Source organism: Triturus cristatus, chromosome 4_1, assembly GCF_964204655.1.
Source record: "Triturus cristatus chromosome 4_1, aTriCri1.1, whole genome shotgun sequence".
NCBI lineage: Eukaryota > Metazoa > Chordata > Amphibia > Caudata > Salamandridae > Triturus > Triturus cristatus.
The window spans coordinates 1,276,144,493-1,276,164,733 of record NC_140585.1 but is presented as its reverse complement, the minus strand read 5'-3'; positions in this window follow the sequence as shown (position 1 = coordinate 1,276,164,733).

Below are 20,241 nucleotides of genomic sequence, written 5' to 3'. Positions count from 1 at the left end.
TCCCCTGGGTGTCTAGTTCTCAAAAATGTATAGGTTTGCTAGGTCTCCCTAGGTGCCGGCAGGGCTAGGGTTCAAAAACTACAGCTCGTCACTTTGCCCAAAAAGGGTCATTTTACACTGCAAAATTGAGGTGTGACCACGTTGCGTTTTGCGCCGTTTCCTGTCGCGGGCACTAGGCCGACCGGCACAAGTGAGGTACCATTTTTCTTGTAGGACTTTGGGGAACGCGGGGTGGGTGGAAATTTGTGGATCCACGCAGATTCCAGAACTTTCCATCACAGAAATGTGGGGAAAATGTGTTTTTTTTGTCAATTTTTTACGTTTGCAAGGGATTCTGGGTAACAGACCATGGTGGGAGGCAGTCAAGTCACCCCATCCTGGATTGCCCTGGGTGTCTAGTTTTCAAAAATGTATAGGTTTGCTAGGTTTCCCTAGGTGCCGGCAGGGCTAGGGTTAAAATATTACAGCTAGTCACTTTGCCAAAAAAGGGTCATTTTTCACTGCAAAATTGAGGTGTGACCACGTTGCGTTTTGCGCCGTTTCCTGTCGCGGCCACTATGCCGACCCGCACAAGTGAGGTACCATTTTTCTCGTAGGTCTTTGGGGAACGCGTGGTGGGTGGAAATTTGTGGATCCACGCAGATTCCAGAACTTTCCATCACAGAAATGTGGGGAAAATGTGTTTTTTTTGTCAATATTTTAAGTTTGCAAGGGATTCTGGGTAACTGACCATGGTGGGACGCAGTCAAGTCACCCCATCCTGGATTCCCCTGGGTGTCTAGTTTTAAAAAATGTATAGGTTTGCTAGGTTTCCCTAGGGGCCGGCAGGGCTAGGGTTAAAAAACTACAGCTAGTCACTTTGCCAAAAAAGGGTCATTTTTCACTGCAAAATTGAGGTGTGACCACGTTGCGTTTTGCGCCGTTTCCTGTCGCGGCCACTATGCCGACCCGCACAAGTGAGGTACCATTTTTCTCGTAGGACTTTGGGGAACGCGGGGTGGGTGGAAATTTGTGGATCCACACAGATTCCAGAACTTTCCATCACAGAAATGTGGGGAAAATGTGTTTTTTTTGTCAATTTTTTACGTTTGCAAGGGATTCTGGGTAACAGACCATGGTGGGAGGCAGTCAAGTTACCCCATCCTGGATTCCCCTGGGTGTCTAGTTTTCAAAAATGTATAGGTTTGCTAGGTTTCCCTAGGTGCCGGCAGGGCTAGGGTTCAAAAACTACAGCTAGTCACTTTGCCAAAAAAGGGTCATTTTTCACTGCAAAATTGAGGTGTGACCACGTTGCGTTTTGCGCCGTTTTCTGTCGTGGCCACTATGCCGACCCTCACAAGTGAGGTACCATTTTTCTCGTAGGACTTTGGGGAACGCGGGGTGGGTGGAAATTTGTGGATCCACGCAGATTCCAGAACTTTCCATCACAGAAATGTGGGGAAAATGTGTTTTTTTTGTCAATTCTTTACGTTTGCAAGGGATTCTGGGTAACAGACCATGGTGGGAGGCAGTCAAGTCACCCCATCCTGGATTCCCCTGGGTGTCTAGTTCTCAAAAATGTATAGGTTTGCTAGGTTTCCCTAGGTGCCGGCAGGGCTAGGGTTCAAAAACTACAGCTCGTCACTTTGCCCAAAAAGGGTCATTTTACACTGCAAAATTGAGGTGTGACCACGTTGCGTTTTGCGCCGTTTCCTGACGCGGGCACTAGGCCGATCGGCACAAGTGAGGTACCATTTTTCTTGTAGGACTTTGGGGAACGCGGGGTGGGTGGAAATTTGTGGATCCACGCAGATTCCAGAACTTTCCATCACAGAAATGTGGGAAAAATGTGTTTTTTTTGTCAATTTTTTACGTTTGCAAGGGATTCTGGGTAACAGACCATGGTGGGAGGCAGTCAAGTCACCCCATCCTGAATTCCCCTGGGTGTCTAGTTTTCAAAAATGAATAGGTTTGCTAGGTTTCTCTAGGTGCCGGCAGGGCTAGGGTTCAAAGACTACAGCTAGTCACTTTGCCAAAAAAGGGTCATTTTTCACTGCAAAATTGAGGTGTGACCACGTTGCGTTTTGCGCCGTTTCCTGTCGCGGCCACTATGCAGACCCGCACAAGTGAGGTACCATTTTTCTCGTAGGACTTTGGGGAACGCGGGGTGGGTGGAAATTTGTGGATCCACGCAGATTCCAGAACTTTCCATCACAGAAATGTGGGAAAATGTGTTTTTTTTGTCAATTTTTTACGTTTGCAAGGGATTCTGGGTAACAGACCATGGTGGGAGGCAGTCAAGTCACCCCATCCTGGATTGCCCTGGGTGTCTAGTTTTCAAAAATGTATAGGTTTGCTAGGTTTCCCTAGGTGCCGGCAGGGCTAGGGTTAAAAAACTACAGCTAGTCACTTTGCCAAAAAAGGGTCATTTTTCACTGCAAAATTGAGGTGTGACCACGTTGCGTTTTGCGCCGTTTCCTGTCGCGGCCACTATGCCGACCCGCACAAGTGAGGTACCATTTTTCTCGTAGGACTTTGGGGAACGCGTGGTGGGTGGAAATTTGTGGATCCACGCAGATTCCAGAACTTTCCATCACAGAAATGTGGGGAAAATGTGTTTTTTTGGTCAATATTTTAAGTTTGCACGGGATTCTGGGTAACTGACCATGGTGGGACGCAGTCAAGTCACCCCATCCTGGATTCCCCTGGGTGTCTAGTTTTCAAAAATGTATAGGTTTGCTAGGTTTCCCTAGGTGCCGGCAGGGCTAGGGTTAAAAAACTACAGCTAGTCACTTTGTCAAAAAAGGGTCATTTTTCACTGCAAAATTGAGGTGTGACCACGTTGCGTTTTGCGCCGTTTCCTGTCGCGGCCACTATGCCGACCCGCACAAGTGAGGTACCATTTTTCTCGTAGGACTTTGGGGAACGCGGGGTGGGTGAAAATTTGTGGATCCACGCAGATTCCAGAACTTTCCATCACAGAAATGTGGGGAAAATGTGTTTTTTTTGTCAATTTTTTACGTTTGCAAGGGATTCTGGGTAACAGACCATGGTGGGAGGCAGTCAAGTCACCCCATCCTGGATATCCCTGGGTGTCTAGTTTTCAAAAATGTATAGGTTTGCTAGGTTTCCCTAGGTGCCGGCAGGGCTAGGGTTAAAAAACTACAGCTAGTCACTTTGCCAAAAAAGGGTCATTTTTCTCTGCAAAATTGAGGTGTGACCACGTTGCGTTTTGCGCCGTTTCCTGTCGCGGCCACTATGCCGACCCGCACAAGTGAGGTACCATTTTTCTCGTAGGACTTTGGGGAACGCGGGGTGGGTGGAAATTTGTGGATCCACGCAGATTCCAGAACTTTCCATCACAGAAATAAGGGGAAAATGTGTTTTTTTTGTCAATTCTTTACGTTTGCAAGGGATTCTGGGTAACAGACCATGGTGGGACACAGTCAAGTCACCCCATCCTGGATTCCCCTGGGTGTCTAGTTTTCAAAAATGTATAGGTTTGCTAGATTTCCCTAGGTGCCGGCAGGGCTAGGGTTCAAAAACTATAGCTCGTCACTTTGCCAAAAAAGGTCATTTTTCACTGCAAAATTGAGGTGTGACCACGTTGTATTTTGCGCCGTTTCCTGTCGCGGGCACTAGGCCAACCTGCACAAGGGAGGTACCATTTTTCTCGTAGGACTTTGGGGAACGTGGGGTGGGTGGAAATTTGTGGATCCACGCAGATTCCAGAACTTTCCAACACAGAAATGTGGGGAAAATGTGTTTTTTTTGTCAATTTTTTACGTTTGCAAGGGATTCTGGGTAACAGACCATGGTGGGACACAGTCAAGTCACCCCATCCTGGATTCCCCTGGGTGTCTAGTTTTCAAAAATGTATAGGTTTGCTAGATTTCCCTAGGTGCCGGCAGGGCTAGGGTTAAAAAACTACAGCTAGTCACTTTGCCAAAAAAGGTCATTTTTCACTGCAAAATTGAGGTGTGACCACGTTGCGTTTTGCGCCGTTTCCTGTCGCGGCCACTATGCCGACCCGCACAAGTGAGGTACCATTTTTCTCGTAGGACTTTGGGGAACGCGTGGTGGGTGGAAATTTGTGGATCCACGCAGATTCCAGAACTTTCCATCACAGAAATGTGGGGAAAATGTGTTTTTTTGGTCAATATTTTAAGTTTGCACGGGATTCTGGGTAACTGACCATGGTGGGACGCAGTCAAGTCACCCCATCCTGGATTCCCCTGGGTGTCTAGTTTTCAAAAATGTATAGGTTTGCTAGGTTTCCCTAGGTGCCGGCAGGGCTAGGGTTAAAAAACTACAGCTAGTCACTTTGTCAAAAAAGGGTCATTTTTCACTGCAAAATTGAGGTGTGACCACGTTGCGTTTTGCGCCGTTTCCTGTCGCGGCCACTATGCCGACCCGCACAAGTGAGGTACCATTTTTCTCGTAGGACTTTGGGGAACGCGGGGTGGGTGAAAATTTGTGGATCCACGCAGATTCCAGAACTTTCCATCACAGAAATGTGGGGAAAATGTGTTTTTTTTGTCAATTTTTTACGTTTGCAAGGGATTCTGGGTAACAGACCATGGTGGGAGGCAGTCAAGTCACCCCATCCTGGATATCCCTGGGTGTCTAGTTTTCAAAAATGTATAGGTTTGCTAGGTTTCCCTAGGTGCCGGCAGGGCTAGGGTTCAAAAACTACAGCTAGTCACTTTGCCAAAAAAGGGTCATTTTTCTCTGCAAAATTGAGGTGTGACCACGTTGCGTTTTGCGCCGTTTCCTGTCGCGGCCACTATGCCGACCCGCACAAGTGAGGTACCATTTTTCTCGTAGGACTTTGGGGAACGCGGGGTGGGTGGAAATTTGTGGATCCACGCAGATTCCAGAACTTTCCATCACAGAAATAAGGGGAAAATGTGTTTTTTTTGTCAATTCTTTACGTTTGCAAGGGATTCTGGGTAACAGACCATGGTGGGACACAGTCAAGTCACCCCATCCTGGATTCCCCTGGGTGTCTAGTTTTCAAAAATGTATAGGTTTGCTAGATTTCCCTAGGTGCCGGCAGGGCTAGGGTTCAAAAACTATAGCTCGTCACTTTGCCAAAAAAGGTCATTTTTCACTGCAAAATTGAGGTGTGACCACGTTGTATTTTGCGCCATTTCCTGTCGCGGGCACTAGGCCAACCTGCACAAGGGAGGTACCATTTTTCTCGTAGGACTTTGGGGAACGTGGGGTGGGTGGAAATTTGTGGATCCACGCAGATTCCAGAACTTTCCAACACAGAAATGTGGGGAAAATGTGTTTTTTTTGTCAATTTTTTACGTTTGCAAGGGATTCTGGGTAACAGACCATGGTGGGAGGCAGTCAAGTTACCCCATCCTGGATTCCCCTGGGTGTCTAGTTTTCAAAAATGTATAGGTTTGCTAGGTTTCCCTAGGTGCCGGCAGGGCTAGGGTTAAAAAACTACAGCTAGTCACTTTGCCAAAAAAGGGTCATTTTTCACTGCAAAATTGAGGTGGGACCACGTTGCGTTTTGCGCCGTTTCCTGTCGTGGCCACTATGCCGACCCGTACAAGTGAGGTACCATTTTTCTCGTAGGACTTTGGGGAACGCGGGGTGTGTGGAAATTTGTGGATCCACGCAGATTCCAGAACTTTCCATCACAGAAATGTGGGGAAAATGTGTTTTTTTTGTCAATTTTTTACGTTTGCAAGGGATTCTGGGTAACAGACCATGGTGGGAGGCAGTCAAGTTACCCCATCCTGGATTCCCCTGGGTGTCTAGTTTTCAAAAATGTATAGGTTTGCTAGGTTTCCCTAGGTGCCGGCAGGGCTAGGGTTCAAAAACTACAGCTAGTCACTTTGCCAAAAAAGGGTCATTTTTCACTGCAAAATTGAGGTGTGACCACGTTGCGTTTTGCGCCGTTTTCTGTCATGGCCACTATGCCGACCCTCACAAGTGAGGTACCATTTTTCTCGTAGGACTTTGGGGAACGCGGGGTGGGTGGAAATTTGTGGATCCACGCAGATTCCAGAACTTTCCATCACAGAAATGTGGGGAAAATGTGTTTTTTTTGTCAATTCTTTACGTTTGCAAGGGATTCTGGGTAACAGACCATGGTGGGAGGCAGTCAAGTCACCCCATCCTGGATTCCCCTGGGTGTCTAGTTCTCAAAAATGTATAGGTTTGCTAGGTTTCCCTAGGTGCCGGCAGGGCTAGGGTTCAAAAACTACAGCTCGTCACTTTGCCCAAAAAGGGTCATTTTACACTGCAAAATTGAGGTGTGACCACGTTGTGTTTTGCGCCGTTTCCTGTCGCGGGCACTAGGCCGACCGGCACAAGTGAGGTACCATTTTTCTTGTAGGACTTTGGGGAACGCGGGGTGGGTGGAAACTTGTGGATCCACGCAGATTCCAGAACTTTCCATCACAGAAATGTGGGGAAAATGTGTTTTTTTTGTCAATTTTTTACGTTTGCAAGGGATTCTGGGTAACAGACCATGGTGGGAGGCAGTCAAGTCACCCCATCCTGAATTCCCCTGGGTGTCTAGTTTTCAAAAATGAATAGGTTTGCTAGGTTTCCCTAGGTGCCGGCAGGGCTAGGGTTCAAAAACTACATCTAGTCACTTTGCCAAAAAAGGGTCATTTTTCACTGCAAAATTGAGGTGTGACCACGTTGCGTTTTGCGCCGTTTCCTGTCGCGGCCACTATGCAGACCCGCACAAGTGAGGTACCATTTTTCTCGTAGGACTTTGGGGAACGCGGGGTGGGTGGAAATTTGTGGATCCACGCAGATTCCAGAACTTTCCATCATAGAAATGTGGGAAAATGTGGTTTTTTTGTCAATTTTTTACGTTTGCAAGGGATTCTGGGTAACAGACCATGGTGGGAGGCAGTCAAGTCACCCCATCCTGGATTCCCCTGGGTGTCTAGTTCTCAAAAATGTATAGGTTTGCTAGGTTTCCCTAGGTGCCGGCAGGGCTAGGGTTAAAAAACTGAAGCTCGTCACTTTGCCCAAAAAGGGTCATTTTACTCTGCAAAATTGAGGTGTGACCACGTTGCGTTTTGCGCCGTTTCCTGTCGCGGGCACTAGGCCGACCGGCACAAGTGAGGTACCATTTTTCTTGTAGGACTTTGGGGAACGCGGGGTGGGTGGAAATTTGTGGATCCACGCAGATTCCAGAACTTTCCATCACAGAAATGTGGGGAAAATGTGTTTTTTTGGTCAATATTTTAAGTTTGCAAGGGATTCTGGGTAACTGACCATGGTGGGACGCAGTCAAGTCACCCCATCCTGGATTCCCCTGGGTGTCTAGTTTTCAAAAATGTATAGGTTTGCTAGGTTTCCCTAGGTGCCGGCAGGGCTAGGGTTAAAAAACTACAGCTAGTCACTTTGTCAAAAAAGGGTCATTTTTCACTGCAAAATTGAGGTGTGACCACGTTGCGTTTTGCGCCGTTTCCTGTCGCGGCCACTATGCTGACCCGCACAAGTGAGGTACCATTTTTCTCGTAGGACTTTGGGGAACGCGGGGTGGGTGGAAATTTGTGGATCCACGCAGATTCCAGAACTTTCCATCACAGAAATGTGGGGAAAATGTGTTTTTTTTGTCAATTTTTTACGTTTGCAAGGGATTCTGGGTAACAGACCATGGTGGGAGGCAGTCAAGTCACCCCATCCTGGATATCCCTGGGTGTCTAGTTTTCAAAAATGTATAGGTTTGCTAGGTTTCCCTAGGTGCCGGCAGGGCTAGGGTTCAAAAACTACAGCTAGTCACTTTGCCAAAAAAGGGTCATTTTTTTCTGCAAAATTGAGGTGTGACCACGTTGCGTTTTGCGCCGTTTCCTGTCGCGGCCACTATGCCGACCCGCACAAGTGAGGTACCATTTTTCTCGTAGGACTTTGGGGAACGCGGGGTGGGTGGAAATTTGTGGATCCACGCAGATTCCAGAACTTTCCATCACAGAAATAAGGGGAAAATGTGTTTTTTTTGTCAATTCTTTACGTTTGCAAGGGATTCTGGGTAACAGACCATGGTGGGACACAGTCAAGTCACCCCATCCTGGATTCCCCTGGGTGTCTAGTTTTCAAAAATGTATAGGTTTGCTAGATTTCCCTAGGTGCCGGCAGGGCTAGGGTTCAAAAACTATAGCTCGTCACTTTGCCAAAAAAGGTCATTTTTCACTGCAAAATTGAGGTGTGACCACGTTGTATTTTGCGCCGTTTCCTGTCGCGGGCACTAGGCCAACCTGCACAAGGGAGGTACCATTTTTCTCGTAGGACTTTGGGGAACGTGGGGTGGGTGGAAATTTGTGGATCCACGCAGATTCCAGAACTTTCCAACACAGAAATGTGGGGAAAATGTGTTTTTTTTGTCAATTTTTTACGTTTGCAAGGGATTCTGGGTAACAGACCATGGTGGGAGGCAGTCAAGTTACCCCATCCTGGATTCCCCTGGGTGTCTAGTTTTCAAAAATGTATAGGTTTGCTAGGTTTCCCTAGGTGCCGGCAGGGCTAGGGTTAAAAAACTACAGCTAGTCACTTTGCCAAAAAAGGGTCATTTTTCACTGCAAAATTGAGGTGTGACCACGTTGCGTTTTGCGCCGTTTCCTGTCGTGGCCACTATGCCGACCCGTACAAGTGAGGTACCATTTTTCTCGTAGGACTTTGGGGAACGCGGGGTGTGTGGAAATTTGTGGATCCACGCAGATTCCAGAACTTTCCATCACAGAAATGTGGGGAAAATGTGTTTTTTTTGTCAATTTTTTACGTTTGCAAGGGATTCTGGGTAACAGACCATGGTGGGAGGCAGTCAAGTTACCCCATCCTGGATTCCCCTGGGTGTCTAGTTTTCAAAAATGTATAGGTTTGCTAGGTTTCCCTAGGTGCCGGCAGGGCTAGGGTTCAAAAACTACAGCTAGTCACTTTGCCAAAAAAGGGTCATTTTTCACTGCAAAATTGAGGTGTGACCACGTTGCGTTTTGCGCCGTTTTCTGTCATGGCCACTATGCCGACCCTCACAAGTGAGGTACCATTTTTCTCGTAGGACTTTGGGGAACGCGGGGTGGGTGGAAATTTGTGGATCCACGCAGATTCCAGAACTTTCCATCACAGAAATGTGGGGAAAATGTGTTTTTTTTGTCAATTCTTTACGTTTGCAAGGGATTCTGGGTAACAGACCATGGTGGGAGGCAGTCAAGTCACCCCATCCTGGATTCCCCTGGGTGTCTAGTTCTCAAAAATGTATAGGTTTGCTAGGTTTCCCTAGGTGCCGGCAGGGCTAGGGTTCAAAAACTACAGCTCGTCACTTTGCCCAAAAAGGGTCATTTTACACTGCAAAATTGAGGTGTGACCACGTTGTGTTTTGCGCCGTTTCCTGTCGCGGGCACTAGGCCGACCGGCACAAGTGAGGTACCATTTTTCTTGTAGGACTTTGGGGAACGCGGGGTGGGTGGAAACTTGTGGATCCACGCAGATTCCAGAACTTTCCATCACAGAAATGTGGGGAAAATGTGTTTTTTTTGTCAATTTTTTACGTTTGCAAGGGATTCTGGGTAACAGACCATGGTGGGAGGCAGTCAAGTCACCCCATCCTGAATTCCCCTGGGTGTCTAGTTTTCAAAAATGAATAGGTTTGCTAGGTTTCCCTAGGTGCCGGCAGGGCTAGGGTTCAAAAACTACATCTAGTCACTTTGCCAAAAAAGGGTCATTTTTCACTGCAAAATTGAGGTGTGACCACGTTGCGTTTTGCGCCGTTTCCTGTCGCGGCCACTATGCAGACCCGCACAAGTGAGGTACCATTTTTCTCGTAGGACTTTGGGGAACGCGGGGTGGGTGGAAATTTGTGGATCCACGCAGATTCCAGAACTTTCCATCATAGAAATGTGGGAAAATGTGGTTTTTTTGTCAATTTTTTACGTTTGCAAGGGATTCTGGGTAACAGACCATGGTGGGAGGCAGTCAAGTCACCCCATCCTGGATTGCCCTGGGTGTCTAGTTTTCAAAAATGTATAGGTTTGCTAGGTTTCCCTAGGTGCCGGCAGGGCTAGGGTTAAAAAATTACAGCTAGTCACTTTGCCAAAAAAGGGTCATTTTTCACTGCAAAATTGAGGTGTGACCACGTTGCGTTTTGCGCCGTTTCCTGTCGCAGCCACTATGCCGACCCGCACAAGTGAGGTACCATTTTTCTTGTAGGACTTTGGGGAACGCGTGGTGGGTGGAAATTTGTGGATCCACGCAGATTCCAGAACTTTCCATCACAGAAATGTGGGGAAAATGTGTTTTTTTTGTCAATTCTTTACGTTTGCAAGGGATTCTGGGTAACAGACCATGGTGGGAGGCAGTCAAGTCACCCCATCCTGGATTCCCCTGGGTGTCTAGTTCTAAAAAATGTAAAGGTTTGCTAGGTTTCCCTAGGTGCCGGCAGGGCTAGGGTTCAAAAACTGAAGCTCGTCACTTTGCCCAAAAAGGGTCATTTTACTCTGCAAAATTGAGGTGTGACCACGTTGCGTTTTGCGCCGTTTCCTGTCGCGGGCACTAGGCCGACCGGCACAAGTGAGGTACCATTTTTCTTGTAGGACTTTGGGGAACGCGGGGTGGGTGGAAATTTGTGGATCCACGCAGATTCCAGAACTTTCCATCACAGAAATGTGGGGAAAATGTGTTTTTTTGTCAATTTTTTACGTTTGCAAGGGATTCTGGGTAACAGACCATGGTGGGAGGCAGTCAAGTCACCCCATCCTGAATTCCCCTGGGTGTCTAGTTTTCAAAAATGAATAGGTTTGCTAGGTTTCCCTAGGTGCCGGCAGGGCTAGGGTTAAAAAACTACAGCTAGTCACTTTGCCAAAAAAGGGTCATTTTTCACTGCAAAATTGAGGTGTGACCACGTTGCGTTTTGCGCCGTTTCCTGTCGCGGCCACTATGCAGACCCGCACAAGTGAGGTACCATTTTTCTCGTAGGACTTTGGGGAATGCGGGGTGGGTGGAAATTTGTGGATCCACGCAGATTCCAGAACTTTCCATCACAGAAATGTGGGAAAATGTGTTTTTTGTCAAATTTTTACGTTTGCAAGGGATTCTGGGTAACAGACCATGGTGGGAGGCAGTCAAGTCACCCCATCCTGGATTGCCCTGGGTGTCTAGTTTTCAAAAATGTATAGGTTTGATAGGTTTCCCTAGGTGCCGGCAGGGCTAGGGTTAAAAAACTACAGCTAGTCACTTTGCCAAAAAAGGGTCATTTTTCACTGCAAAATTGAGGTGTGACCACGTTGCGTTTTGCGCCGTTTCCTGTCGCGGCCACTATGCCGACCCGCACAAGTGAGGTACCATTTTTCTCGTAGGACTTTGGGGAACGCGTGGTGGGTGGAAATTTGTGGATCCACGCAGATTCCAGAACTTTCCATCACAGAAATGTGGGGAAAATGTGTTTTTTTTGTCAATATTTTAAGTTTGCAAGGGATTCTGGGTAACTGACCATGGTGGGACGCAGTCAAGTCACCCCATCCTGGATTCCCCTGGGTGTCTAGTTTTCAAAAATGTATAGGTTTGCTAGGTTTCCCTAGGTGCCGGCAGGGCTAGGGTTAAAAAACTACAGCTAGTCACTTTGCCAAAAAAGGGTCATTTTTCACTGCAAAATTGAGGTGTGACCACGTTGCGTTTTGCGCCGTTTCCTGTCGCGGCCACTATGCCGACCCGCACAATTGAGGTACCATTTTTCTCATAGGACTTTGGGGAACGCGGGGTGGGTGGAAATTTGTGGATCCACACAGATTCCAGAACTTTCCATCACAGAAATGTGGGGAAAATGTGTTTTTTTTGTCAATTTTTTACGTTTGCAAGGGATTCTGGGTAACAGACCATGGTGGGAGGCAGTCAAGTCACCCCATCCTGGATATCCCTGGGTGTCTAGTTTTCAAAAATGTATAGGTTTGCTAAGTTTCCCTAGGTGCCGGCAGGGCTAGGGTTCAAAAACTACAGCTAGTCACTTTGCCAAAAAAGGGTCATTTTTCTCTGCAAAATTGAGGTGTGACCACGTTGCGTTTTGCGCCGTTTCCTGTCGCGGCCACTATGCCGACCCGCACAAGTGAGGTACCATTTTTCTCGTAGGACTTTGGGGAACGCGGGGTGGGTGGAAATTTGTGGATCCACGCAGATTCCAGAACTTTCCATCACAGAAATAAGGGGAAAATGTGTTTTTTTTGTCAATTCTTTACGTTTGCAGGGGATTCTGGGTAACAGACCATGGTGGGACACAGTCAAGTCACCCCATCCTGGATTCCCCTGGGTGTCTAGTTTTCAAAAATGTATAGGTTTGCTAGATTTCCCTAGGTGCCGGCAGGGCTAGGGTTCAAAAACTATAGCTCGTCACTTTGCCAAAAAAGGTCATTTTTCACTGCAAAATTGAGGTGTGACCACGTTGCGTTTTGCGCCGTTTCCTGTCGCGGCCACTATGCCGACCCGCACAAGTGAGGTACCATTTTTCTCGTAGGACTTTGGGGAACGCGTGGTGGGTGGAAATTTGTGGATCCACGCAGATTCCAGAACTTTCCATCACAGAAATGTGGGGAAAATGTGTTTTTTTGGTCAATATTTTAAGTTTGCACGGGATTCTGGGTAACTGACCATGGTGGGACGCAGTCAAGTCACCCCATCCTGGATTCCCCTGGGTGTCTAGTTTTCAAAAATGTATAGGTTTGCTAGGTTTCCCTAGGTGCCGGCAGGGCTAGGGTTAAAAAACTACAGCTAGTCACTTTGTCAAAAAAGGGTCATTTTTCACTGCAAAATTGAGGTGTGACCACGTTGCGTTTTGCGCCGTTTCCTGTCGCGGCCACTATGCCGACCCGCACAAGTGAGGTACCATTTTTCTCGTAGGACTTTGGGGAACGCGGGGTGGGTGAAAATTTGTGGATCCACGCAGATTCCAGAACTTTCCATCACAGAAATGTGGGGAAAATGTGTTTTTTTTGTCAATTTTTTACGTTTGCAAGGGATTCTGGGTAACAGACCATGGTGGGAGGCAGTCAAGTCACCCCATCCTGGATATCCCTGGGTGTCTAGTTTTCAAAAATGTATAGGTTTGCTAGGTTTCCCTAGGTGCCGGCAGGGCTAGGGTTAAAAAACTACAGCTAGTCACTTTGCCAAAAAAGGGTCATTTTTCTCTGCAAAATTGAGGTGTGACCACGTTGCGTTTTGCGCCGTTTCCTGTCGCGGCCACTATGCCGACCCGCACAAGTGAGGTACCATTTTTCTCGTAGGACTTTGGGGAACGCGGGGTGGGTGGAAATTTGTGGATCCACGCAGATTCCAGAACTTTCCATCACAGAAATAAGGGGAAAATGTGTTTTTTTTGTCAATTCTTTACGTTTGCAAGGGATTCTGGGTAACAGACCATGGTGGGACACAGTCAAGTCACCCCATCCTGGATTCCCCTGGGTGTCTAGTTTTCAAAAATGTATAGGTTTGCTAGATTTCCCTAGGTGCCGGCAGGGCTAGGGTTCAAAAACTATAGCTCGTCACTTTGCCAAAAAAGGTCATTTTTCACTGCAAAATTGAGGTGTGACCACGTTGTATTTTGCGCCGTTTCCTGTCGCGGGCACTAGGCCAACCTGCACAAGGGAGGTACCATTTTTCTCGTAGGACTTTGGGGAACGTGGGGTGGGTGGAAATTTGTGGATTCACGCAGATTCCAGAACTTTCCAACACAGAAATGTGGGGAAAATGTGTTTTTTTTGTCAATTTTTTACGTTTGCAAGGGATTCTGGGTAACAGACCATGGTGGGACACAGTCAAGTCACCCCATCCTGGATTCCCCTGGGTGTCTAGTTTTCAAAAATGTATAGGTTTGCTAGATTTCCCTAGGTGCCGGCAGGGCTAGGGTTAAAAAACTACAGCTAGTCACTTTGCCAAAAAAGGTCATTTTTCACTGCAAAATTGAGGTGTGACCACGTTGCGTTTTGCGCCGTTTCCTGTCGCGGCCACTATGCCGACCCGCACAAGTGAGGTACCATTTTTCTCGTAGGACTTTGGGGAACGCGTGGTGGGTGGAAATTTGTGGATCCACGCAGATTCCAGAACTTTCCATCACAGAAATGTGGGGAAAATGTGTTTTTTTTGTCAATTCTTTACGTTTGCAAGGGATTCTGGGTAACAGACCATGGTGGGAGGCAGTCAAGTCACCCCATCCTGGATTCCCCTGGGTGTCTAGTTCTAAAAAATGTAAAGGTTTGCTAGGTTTCCCTAGGTGCCGGCAGGGCTAGGGTTCAAAAACTGAAGCTCGTCACTTTGCCCAAAAAGGGTCATTTTACTCTGCAAAATTGAGGTGTGACCACGTTGCGTTTTGCGCCGTTTCCTGTCGCGGGCACTAGGCCGACCGGCACAAGTGAGGTACCATTTTTCATGTAGGACTTTGGGGAACGCGGGGTGGGTGGAAATTTGTGGATCCACGCAGATTCCAGAACTTTCCATCACAGAAATGTGGGGAAAATGTGTTTTTTTGTCAATTTTTTACGTTTGCAAGGGATTCTGGGTAACAGACCATGGTGGGAGGCAGTCAAGTCACCCCATCCTGAATTCCCCTGGGTGTCTAGTTTTCAAAAATGAATAGGTTTGCTAGGTTTCCCTAGGTGCCGGCAGGGCTAGGGTTAAAAAACTACAGCTAGTCACTTTGCCAAAAAAGGGTCATTTTTCACTGCAAAATTGAGGTGTGACCACGTTGCGTTTTGCGCCGTTTCCTGTCGCGGCCACTATGCAGACCCGCACAAGTGAGGTACCATTTTTCTCGTAGGACTTTGGGGAATGCGGGGTGGGTGGAAATTTGTGGATCCACGCAGATTCCAGAACTTTCCATCACAGAAATGTGGGAAAATGTGTTTTTTGTCAAATTTTTACGTTTGCAAGGGATTCTGGGTAACAGACCATGGTGGGAGGCAGTCAAGTCACCCCATCCTGGATTGCCCTGGGTGTCTAGTTTTCAAAAATGTATAGGTTTGATAGGTTTCCCTAGGTGCCGGCAGGGCTAGGGTTAAAAAACTACAGCTAGTCACTTTGCCAAAAAAGGGTCATTTTTCACTGCAAAATTGAGGTGTGACCACGTTGCGTTTTGCGCCGTTTCCTGTCGCGGCCACTATGCCGACCCGCACAAGTGAGGTACCATTTTTCTCGTAGGACTTTGGGGAACGCGTGGTGGGTGGAAATTTGTGGATCCACGCAGATTCCAGAACTTTCCATCACAGAAATGTGGGGAAAATGTGTTTTTTTTGTCAATATTTTAAGTTTGCAAGGGATTCTGGGTAACTGACCATGGTGGGACGCAGTCAAGTCACCCCATCCTGGATTCCCCTGGGTGTCTAGTTTTCAAAAATGTATAGGTTTGCTAGGTTTCCCTAGGTGCCGGCAGGGCTAGGGTTAAAAAACTACAGCTAGTCACTTTGCCAAAAAAGGGTCATTTTTCACTGCAAAATTGAGGTGTGACCACGTTGCGTTTTGCGCCGTTTCCTGTCGCGGCCACTATGCCGACCCGCACAATTGAGGTACCATTTTTCTCATAGGACTTTGGGGAACGCGGGGTGGGTGGAAATTTGTGGATCCACACAGATTCCAGAACTTTCCATCACAGAAATGTGGGGAAAATGTGTTTTTTTTGTCAATTTTTTACGTTTGCAAGGGATTCTGGGTAACAGACCATGGTGGGAGGCAGTCAAGTCACCCATCCTGGATATCCCTGGGTGTCTAGTTTTCAAAAATGTATAGGTTTGCTAAGTTTCCCTAGGTGCCGGCAGGGCTAGGGTTCAAAAACTACAGCTAGTCACTTTGCCAAAAAAGGGTCATTTTTCTCTGCAAAATTGAGGTGTGACCACGTTGCGTTTTGCGCCGTTTCCTGTCGCGGCCACTATGCCGACCCGCACAAGTGAGGTACCATTTTTCTCGTAGGACTTTGGGGAACGCGGGGTGGGTGGAAATTTGTGGATCCACGCAGATTCCAGAACTTTCCATCACAGAAATAAGGGGAAAATGTGTTTTTTTTGTCAATTCTTTACGTTTGCAGGGGATTCTGGGTAACAGACCATGGTGGGACACAGTCAAGTCACCCCATCCTGGATTCCCCTGGGTGTCTAGTTTTCAAAAATGTATAGGTTTGCTAGATTTCCCTAGGTGCCGGCAGGGCTAGGGTTCAAAAACTATAGCTCGTCACTTTGCCAAAAAAGGTCATTTTTCACTGCAAAATTGAGGTGTGACCACGTTGCGTTTTGCGCCGTTTCCTGTCGCGGCCACTATGCCGACCCGCACAAGTGAGGTACCATTTTTCTCGTAGGACTTTGGGGAACGCGTGGTGGGTGGAAATTTGTGGATCCACGCAGATTCCAGAACTTTCCATCACAGAAATGTGGGGAAAATGTGTTTTTTTGGTCAATATTTTAAGTTTGCACGGGATTCTGGGTAACTGACCATGGTGGGACGCAGTCAAGTCACCCCATCCTGGATTCCCCTGGGTGTCTAGTTTTCAAAAATGTATAGGTTTGCTAGGTTTCCCTAGGTGCCGGCAGGGCTAGGGTTAAAAAACTACAGCTAGTCACTTTGTCAAAAAAGGGTCATTTTTCACTGCAAAATTGAGGTGTGACCACGTTGCGTTTTGCGCCGTTTCCTGTCGCGGCCACTATGCCGACCCGCACAAGTGAGGTACCATTTTTCTCGTAGGACTTTGGGGAACGCGGGGTGGGTGAAAATTTGTGGATCCACGCAGATTCCAGAACTTTCCATCACAGAAATGTGGGGAAAATGTGTTTTTTTTGTCAATTTTTTACGTTTGCAAGGGATTCTGGGTAACAGACCATGGTGGGAGGCAGTCAAGTCACCCCATCCTGGATATCCCTGGGTGTCTAGTTTTCAAAAATGTATAGGTTTGCTAGGTTTCCCTAGGTGCCGGCAGGGCTAGGGTTAAAAAACTACAGCTAGTCACTTTGCCAAAAAAGGGTCATTTTTCTCTGCAAAATTGAGGTGTGACCACGTTGCGTTTTGCGCCGTTTCCTGTCGCGGCCACTATGCCGACCCGCACAAGTGAGGTACCATTTTTCTCGTAGGACTTTGGGGAACGCGGGGTGGGTGGAAATTTGTGGATCCACGCAGATTCCAGAACTTTCCATCACAGAAATAAGGGGAAAATGTGTTTTTTTTGTCAATTCTTTACGTTTGCAAGGGATTCTGGGTAACAGACCATGGTGGGACACAGTCAAGTCACCCCATCCTGGATTCCCCTGGGTGTCTAGTTTTCAAAAATGTATAGGTTTGCTAGATTTCCCTAGGTGCCGGCAGGGCTAGGGTTCAAAAACTATAGCTCGTCACTTTGCCAAAAAAGGTCATTTTTCACTGCAAAATTGAGGTGTGACCACGTTGTATTTTGCGCCGTTTCCTGTCGCGGGCACTAGGCCAACCTGCACAAGGGAGGTACCATTTTTCTCGTAGGACTTTGGGGAACGTGGGGTGGGTGGAAATTTGTGGATCCACGCAGATTCCAGAACTTTCCAACACAGAAATGTGGGGAAAATGTGTTTTTTTTGTCAATTTTTTACGTTTGCAAGGGATTCTGGGTAACAGACCATGGTGGGACACAGTCAAGTCACCCCATCCTGGATTCCCCTGGGTGTCTAGTTTTCAAAAATGTATAGGTTTGCTAGATTTCCCTAGGTGCCGGCAGGGCTAGGGTTAAAAAACTACAGCTAGTCACTTTGCCAAAAAAGGTCATTTTTCACTGCAAAATTGAGGTGTGACCACGTTGCGTTTTGCGCCGTTTCCTGTCGCGGCCACTATGCCGACCCGCACAAGTGAGGTACCATTTTTCTCGTAGGACTTTGGGGAACGCGTGGTGGGTGGAAATTTGTGGATCCACGCAGATTCCAGAACTTTCCATCACAGAAATGTGGGGAAAATGTGTTTTTTTGGTCAATATTTTAAGTTTGCACGGGATTCTGGGTAACTGACCATGGTGGGACGCAGTCAAGTCACCCCATCCTGGATTCCCCTGGGTGTCTAGTTTTCAAAAATGTATAGGTTTGCTAGGTTTCCCTAGGTGCCGGCAGGGCTAGGGTTAAAAAACTACAGCTAGTCACTTTGTCAAAAAAGGGTCATTTTTCACTGCAAAATTGAGGTGTGACCACGTTGCGTTTTGCGCCGTTTCCTGTCGCGGCCACTATGCCGACCCGCACAAGTGAGGTACCATTTTTCTCGTAGGACTTTGGGGAACGCGGGGTGGGTGAAAATTTGTGGATCCACGCAGATTCCAGAACTTTCCATCACAGAAATGTGGGGAAAATGTGTTTTTTTTGTCAATTTTTTACGTTTGCAAGGGATTCTGGGTAACAGACCATGGTGGGAGGCAGTCAAGTCACCCCATCCTGGATATCCCTGGGTGTCTAGTTTTCAAAAATGTATAGGTTTGCTAGGTTTCCCTAGGTGCCGGCAGGGCTAGGGTTCAAAAACTACAGCTAGTCACTTTGCCAAAAAAGGGTCATTTTTCTCTGCAAAATTGAGGTGTGACCACGTTGCGTTTTGCGCCGTTTCCTGTCGCGGCCACTATGCCGACCCGCACAAGTGAGGTACCATTTTTCTTGTAGGACTTTGGGGAACGTGGGGTGGGTGGAAATTTGTGGATCCACGCAGATTCCAGAACTTTCCAACACAGAAATGTGGGGAAAATGTGTTTTTTTTGTCAATTTTTTACGTTTGCAAGGGATTCTGGGTAACAGACCATGGTGGGAGGCAGTCAAGTTACCCCATCCTGGATTCCCCTGGGTGTCTAGTTTTCAAAAATGTATAGGTTTGCTAGGTTTCCCTAGGTGCCGGCAGGGCTAGGGTTCAAAAACTACAGCTAGTCACTTTGCCAAAAAAGGGTCATTTTTCACTGCAAAATTGAGGTGTGACCACGTTGCGTTTTGCGCCGTTTTCTGTCATGGCCACTATGCCGACCCTCACAAGTGAGGTACCATTTTTCTCGTAGGACTTTGGGGAACGCGGGGTGGGTGGAAATTTGTGGATCCACGCAGATTCCAGAACTTTCCATCACAGAAATGTGGGGAAAATGTGTTTTTTTTGTCAATTCTTTACGTTTGCAAGGGATTCTGGGTAACAGACCATGGTGGGAGGCAGTCAAGTCACCCCATCCTGGATTCCCCTGGGTGTCTAGTTCTCAAAAATGTATAGGTTTGCTAGGTTTCCCTAGGTGCCGGCAGGGCTAGGGTTCAAAAACTACAGCTCGTCACTTTGCCCAAAAAGGGTCATTTTACACTGCAAAATTGAGGTGTGACCACGTTGTGTTTTGCGCCGTTTCCTGTCGCGGGCACTAGGCCGACCGGCACAAGTGAGGTACCATTTTTCTTGTAGGACTTTGGGGAACGCGGGGTGGGTGGAAACTTGTGGATCCACGCAGATTCCAGAACTTTCCATCACAGAAATGTGGGGAAAATGTGTTTTTTTTGTCAATTTTTTACGTTTGCAAGGGATTCTGGGTAACAGACCATGGTGGGAGGCAGTCAAGTCACCCCATCCTGAATTCCCCTGGGTGTCTAGTTTTCAAAAATGAATAGGTTTGCTAGGTTTCCCTAGGTGCCGGCAGGGCTAGGGTTCAAAAACTACATCTAGTCACTTTGCCAAAAAAGGGTCATTTTTCACTGCAAAATTGAGGTGTGACCACGTTGCGTTTTGCGCCGTTTCCTGTCGCGGCCACTATGCAGACCCGCACAAGTGAGGTACCATTTTTCTCGTAGGACTTTGGGGAACGCGGGGTGGGTGGAAATTTGTGGATCCACGCAGATTCCAGAACTTTCCATCATAGAAATGTGGGAAAATGTGGTTTTTTTGTCAATTTTTTACGTTTGCAAGGGATTCTGGGTAACAGACCATGGTGGGAGGCAGTCAAGTCACCCCATCCTGGATTCCCCTGGGTGTCTAGTTCTCAAAAATGTATAGGTTTGCTAGGTTTCCCTAGGTGCCGGCAGGGCTAGGGTTAAAAAACTGAAGCTCGTCACTTTGCCCAAAAAGGGTCATTTTACTCTGCAAAATTGAGGTGTGACCACGTTGCGTTTTGCGCCGTTTCCTGTCGCGGGCACTAGGCCGACCGGCACAAGTGAGGTACCATTTTTCTTGTAGGACTTTGGGGAACGCGGGGTGGGTGGAAATTTGTGGATCCACGCAGATTCCAGAACTTTCCATCACAGAAATGTGGGGAAAATGTGTTTTTTTGGTCAATATTTTAAGTTTGCAAGGGATTCTGGGTAACTGACC